Here is a 6,250-nt window from a genome sequence, read left to right as displayed (position 1 = left end):
GGATCGCGGGGACCCCGGCGAGGGGCGGGCCGCGCGGTCCAATGGGACCCCCCCCCGCTCGGGGGGAGGAGGTGGAAGAGGGTGGATGGGGGGGAAGGTGCCTTTGGTTTCTTTCCTTTGTTTCTCACTTCTCTATTATCCTATATATATATAGGATAATAAATAGAGAGCTACATATATAGAACAAAAATATCAAATAAAAGTACTTAAATATATTTAAGAAAGGTCAAATAAACAAATTTATTTAAAATATCTTAAAATACGTATATATTACATTTTATATACCTATATGACATACTATTTACTAAATTGCTTACAAATAACAGAACAGTGTGCAACAAAAGCCTCTGGAGAGTAAAAAGTATGTTGAAGACTACGTGTCGGACCAGAAGGCTGAGATTTCTTTCTTAATTTCCTAGTAAGAAAAAAAAAAGACAAAATTATGACTCAAACTACTATCACTGATCCGGGACACAATCAAATGCAAACACGTCCCCTATTTATTCATAAGTGAAGGATTGAGACCAAAAACACAACTTCATGATGAAAGCGCCCAAGTGGACTAAATAATTAAGTAAACAGGTACAACTTTGGAAATGAAAGGTTTGGTTATAGAACTAACTACTTGGTGGTATCATCCTGACCATATATATCCAGTACCAGATTTGCCCTCCATGGAACAAGGCAGTGTCTCCACATATCACTCTTTTGTTCAAGTTGTCATTTTTTTTTTCCCTATAAAGTTGGACTTTGCCATGGTAGCACTAATGTTGAATTTAAGTTCTCACCTCTGTATTTAGCAATTTGAAGAGGAACTCTCTGTCAAAGCGTCCTGGTCTTCGTAAAGCAGGATCTATAGAGTCCAGTCTGTTGGTAGCTCCGATTACCACAATCTCCCCTCTGTTATCTATGCTGTCCATAAGCGTCAGAAGAGTTGAAACAACGGAACTAATAGAAAAATATAGGTTTTACTTACCGGTTCAGTAAATTTTGTTCCATTCCACATGACTTTCTTCCATGAGTAGTCATAATGGACAAGCTTTTTAAGGACAAGACTCATTTTAAGACATAAAAAATAGGTAAGTTAACACAGACCACTTGCTGATATCAGGCTTAGTAAATTGGTTTCAACTATCGTTTAGAATCACCTGTTTTGGCACTGAGTTACAAGTTTTCAGGATAAATTAACGTGTTCACAGTAAATTAAACAGGTCATCATCCTTTTTGTTTTTTTTTTTTTCATTCCCCAAAGATCAAGCAGATTTTATGTAGGTGCAAAACTGTAATACCTATGTATGTCAGAATTGCATGCAAGTGCACTTAGAACAGTTGCAGAAATCTAGACTCAGGCCAATCTTTATCACAAAACTTTGTCATAGCCAGAACCTAGAAATCCCTACCCAACCACTAGCACATTGTAATCTCTTCACAGACCAAGCATTAGGAATCACCAACCCCATAAAACAGTACTTTTCCCACACTGATGTATTTTTTCCCTAAGACTAAGATTGCAGTCACCAAGCAGATACCTCAGGGAGACTCTATACCAGCCTTACCACATTAGGGAAAGCACACCAAAACCAAGTTAAATATATTAGAAGCCACAAACTTGCTGGACACAAAGTTTAATCAAGATGTTTTAGCTGGGGTGCGTTTCATTTCTTAGGGGTAAGGCTATGCTGCAGTCTGCAGAGTGTGAAGTTTATTGGTCAAATAAATTGATTAGTACTCAGTTCTGTGGTGATGCAGGTCCACTGCTCCAATCAGGCATGCCAAGTTCAATGAGACCAGACATCTCAGCACTACTACTCCAATTTCCAAGTTCTGTTCGGGTCTCTGAGACTGCTTGATCTCAGCATATTGACCGTGCAATTAGTGTTAAACTAAAAATGAAACTCTACAATGAAAGTGTATAACTGAGTATCAAGTATCCACTGTCTATGAATTCAAACTTGTTTATATTTTACATTTTCTTTGAAAGCTATACCTCCATCCTGTATGTATATGGAAAACAATCTAAGTACAGCTTCAGCTACCTTAGCGACGTTTAAGTAAAAACAGGAATTCAAAATACTTGTTAGAATCTGCAATGCAGAAGGCAGTGCTGTGCAAGTGCTACGGGTTATAAGTTTTGCTACCAGCTTGCCTTGAGGGATGGAACAACTAGGAATATATATATGAAATTTTTAGTTTACATAAGATACGGATATTGAAAAAGCTTCTGAATTCCCCTACAAGCATAAGGCTTAAGATTCCTAGAAAACCGATTTTTTAAACACCAATTTAATAAGGCCAACAAATGATTAATATTTGCTATAACAGTTGAAAGTTATGCATTTTAGCTAACACCAAAGTTCTGTTTTCCAGGCAGGCAATTTTTCCAGGCAATTATGGTCAAAGTATGGAACAAAATCGTCATCAGGTATAGAACTAAGGTGTTTTGAACTAGTTTCTTACTCAGCTTCAAACATTTTTGCTAAGGAATTTTGCAGTTTGAAGACATACTGAAGACATGTTTTCCATATAATTGAGAGGCTGCCTGTGAGAATTCACACACTGGTAAACATCATGAAATCACAGGCATCATAGGCCAGTTGAAACAGGAACTAATCTGGTGAGTTAGCACCTAGGGGTCTCACCAAAGGAAAAGAGCCACAAAGACACCTCTCATACTATCATTTAAGAAATGTAAACAAGATCAGGGGAAGAAGAGGTTTACCAGCTAGTTCATGCCAGTCAATTTGGAGTATTTCTGGCTTTAGTCAAACTAGCACAACTGGCAGAAAGCAATCAGAAAACAGGCAGATGTGAAGGAAAACAGAACTGTCTCCTCCACACTGACCTATAAATAAGCTTTGTGTGAAACAAAAAAGAAAATTAGCCTTACGTGGTTGAACAACATAGTCATATTAATAAAAAACAAGAATGATACCAAAAGATCAAATGGGGATTCAAAACTAAGATTAAAGTCTTCCATATTTCTGAATGCCTGAGTTCATCTTGGCATGGACAGGGAGAAGTGCAAGAATGCTGGCCATTTCCCTCTCATGGAAGCTTGGTTTGACAATTAGTCTTCTTTTTTATTTTATTTATCCCGCAAAGAACGCATCAAAATCTGTGCCATCATATCATCTTCATCAGCATCATAATCCTATGAACAAAGGGTACAGAAATTCTTTTACTGCCAGGGCCATATTGGTTAACACAACACAAAACCAGCTGTCTCCTCCTCTGACTTAACAGTAATTCAACTTCTCGCATTATACCATCTGCAAGGACTACATTTTACAGTAGTGGCTACATAAAAAAAGCTGGGTTTTAAGAGTCATCAGGCTCACGTATTCCAAGGATGAAGAAACACGTACCACAAAAGTATCGTATGAAAACCGGTGTCGTCTCTGAAGGTGTTCCATGAAGTTAGCACTCCTGTAATTTGGATCTCCCCACGGCATCGAAGCACAAATTGGGCAAACCACTTGTTTTGCATCCATGCTGTGCAATGTTTTTCAGTGCTCAACTAGTCCTTCTTGATCAAAGCTTTTCTTGCTGCAATATGGACAAGGAAAGGTGAAGCGATTGGGGAAGTTCCTGGTGTTGTGGAGTGGTTCTTTAGTCACAGCTTTCACACCTTCCATGATATAGTTCTGGTACTTTGAACAAGAAGCTGCATGGCTGCACATCTTTGAGAGAAACATCCTTTTGTTGCAGCCGTTACAAGTGGTTTCTGTCACTTCGAACTGCTTTTCCAAGTCCAGAGCCCTGCTGCCAGGCGCCAGGGTGCTGCGGCAGACACCACAGACTGGCTTTTTGAGCTTGAGGCACTCCTGCAGGCATGGTGTGCAAAACACGTGTCCGCAGGGGACGCGCATGGGGCTGTCGAACACCTCGAGGCACACGGGGCAGATGAGGCGCGCCAGCGGGTCGGGCCGCTCGAGGCCGCGGGCGGAGGGTGCGCAGGATGCCGAGGATCCGCCACCGCCCCCCGCCACCGCCATCTCGCCGGCGGCCGCCGCACGGCCACGCCCCTGGCGCACGCTTCGTTGGGTTAGAAAATGGCTGGATAGCCGGGCCCAAAGAGTCCTGGTAAATGGAGTCAAGTCCAGTTGGAGGCCAGTCACTAGTGGCGTCCCCCAGGGCTCAGTGCTGGGGCCGGTCCTCTTTAATATCTTCATCGATGATCTGGATGAGGGGACCAAGTGCACCCTCAGTAAGTTTGCAGATGACACCAAGTTAGGTGCGTGTGTCGATCTGCTCGAGGGTAGGAAAGCTCTGCAGGAGGATCTGGATAGGCTGCACCGATGGGCTGAGGTCAACTGCATGAAGTTCAACAAGGCCAAGTGCCGGGTCCTGCACCTGGGGCGCAATAACCCCAAGCAGAGCTACAGGCTGGGAGATGAGTGGTTGGAGAGCTGCCTGGCAGAGAAGGACCTGGGAGTGATGGTGGATAGTCGGCTGAATATGAGCCAGCGGTGTGCTTAGGTGGCCAAGAAGGCCAACAGCATCCTGGCTTGTATCAGAAACAGTGTGACCAGCAGGGCTAGGGAGGTTATCGTCCCCCTGGACTCGGCTCTGGTGACACCGCACCTCGAGTACTGTGTTCAGTTTTGGGCTCCTCGCTACAAGAAGGACATCGAGGGACTTGAGCGGGTCCAGAGAAGGGCGACGAAGCTGGTGAGGGGCCTGGAGAACAAGTCCTACGAGGAGCGGCTGAAGGAGCTGGGCTTGTTCAGCCTGGAGAAGAGGAGGCTCAGGGGCGACCTTATTGCTCCCTACAGATACCTTAAAGGAGGCTGTAGTGGGGTGGGGGTTGGCCTGTTCTCCCATGTGACTGGTGACAGGACAAGGGGGAATGGGCTTAAGTTGCGCCAGGGGAGTTTTAGGTTAGATGTTAGGAAGAACTTCTTTACTGAAAGGGTTGTTAGACACTGGAACAGGCTGCCCAGGGAGGTGGTGGAGTCACCATCCCTGGAAGTCTTTAAAAGACGTTTAGATGTAGAGCTTAGGGATATGGTTTAGTGGGGACTGTTAGCGTTAGGTCAGAGGTTGGACTCGATGATCTTGAGGTCTCTTCCAACCTAGAAATTCTGTGATTCTGTGAATGTGGTCTTGTTTACTGGAGTGCACAGGAGAGAGACCATCTATCTCGTCAAAGGAAATAATTGAAGGTCGCATCTGATAGGCCTAGCACAAAAACACAGAGTAAAACAGCATTATTTAAAAGAAAAATGCACAAAAACATCATGGTTGGAATGTCATCTAAACTAGATCTTTCATTTTAGCCTCTGCGACCTCTACTGATAGAGCTACTGGAGTATCTGGCATGACTAACAGAAGACAGTCTGTGTCAACCCACTGTATCCGGGTGACAGGAAGCAAATCGTTCCAGTAGTTCTTACAGCTGACATTCACAGCAGAAACACTGGCATTTCCATTTCAGTGGGAAAAAAAAAAACTAACAAAATACAAAAAAAAGAGCAAGTTCTACTTAAAAACGTTGACCACAGAAAATAATGGTTTCAACTCTGACAGAATACACTGTGCATTTCAACCTTACCTGTTCAAATAACACACGAAGTTGGCATTCTGATTCCCCCATGTATTTTCTCATGCAGTTCGAAGCATTTCTCATAAAAAATGATATTTTCCTGTCACTTCGACTATATTCACTGGCAAGTGCACGAGCAACTAGTGTTTTCCCTGTTCCTGGAGGGCCATAAAATAGACAGCCTCTGCAATAAAAATGATCCAGATAGGAAAAAAAACATCATGATGAGTACCTCCTACAACCATCGTCTCTAGAACAAACTCATCTTTTCTAACCAAAACACGTCATGTACAAGACAGCAGTAATAGCTGAAGTGTGGGTAGAGGCAGAACAGATAGAAGTTCTGCGTTTTTACAACGTTTCACAAGAAAATTCATTTTTTTCACCCAAAGAAATGAATAAGGGGGTAACTCAAACGTATAAAACCTTCAAAAGAGAGCATACTGTCCCAGAAGGACACTTCCAAAACTGCTGACAAACAGGGTGATTACAGCAAACCGGAGCCAAACGGGCAAACTTCAGCACAGAATCTGAGAATGGGCTGAATGGTGAATCACCAGTTCATTCTTCAGCAATAAACTGCATATTCTTGCTTTCACAATATGCAGAATCTGTTAGTAAAGCATTTAATGCTCCTTTCAAAAGCATTAAGTTACTGGGTTTGGTCTCTCAGACCATCTATTGCTGATGGCAAGTGAGGAAGCC

General features: G+C 42.9%; 1 pseudogene across 1 annotated transcript; it reads right to left on the bottom strand.

Moving 5' to 3' along the window:
* Positions 1-2,872: 2,872 nt before the first annotated feature.
* LOC311220487 (E3 ubiquitin-protein ligase RNF114-like) lies at positions 2,873-3,995 on the bottom strand (annotated as a pseudogene). The gene is made up of 2 exons: positions 3,366-3,995; positions 2,873-3,151 (listed from the first exon to the last, which is right to left on the bottom strand). The product of its transcript is annotated as an E3 ubiquitin-protein ligase RNF114-like (transcript).
* Between the last annotated feature and the right edge of the window lie 2,255 nt (positions 3,996-6,250).

The sequence above is a fragment of the Netta rufina genome (genome assembly GCF_964035555.1).
Source record: "Netta rufina genome assembly, chromosome: 32".
In the NCBI taxonomy this organism is placed as follows: domain Eukaryota; kingdom Metazoa; phylum Chordata; class Aves; order Anseriformes; family Anatidae; genus Netta; species Netta rufina.
Note: the sequence above shows the minus strand (reverse complement) of the source record. Positions and strands in the feature narration are given on the sequence as shown.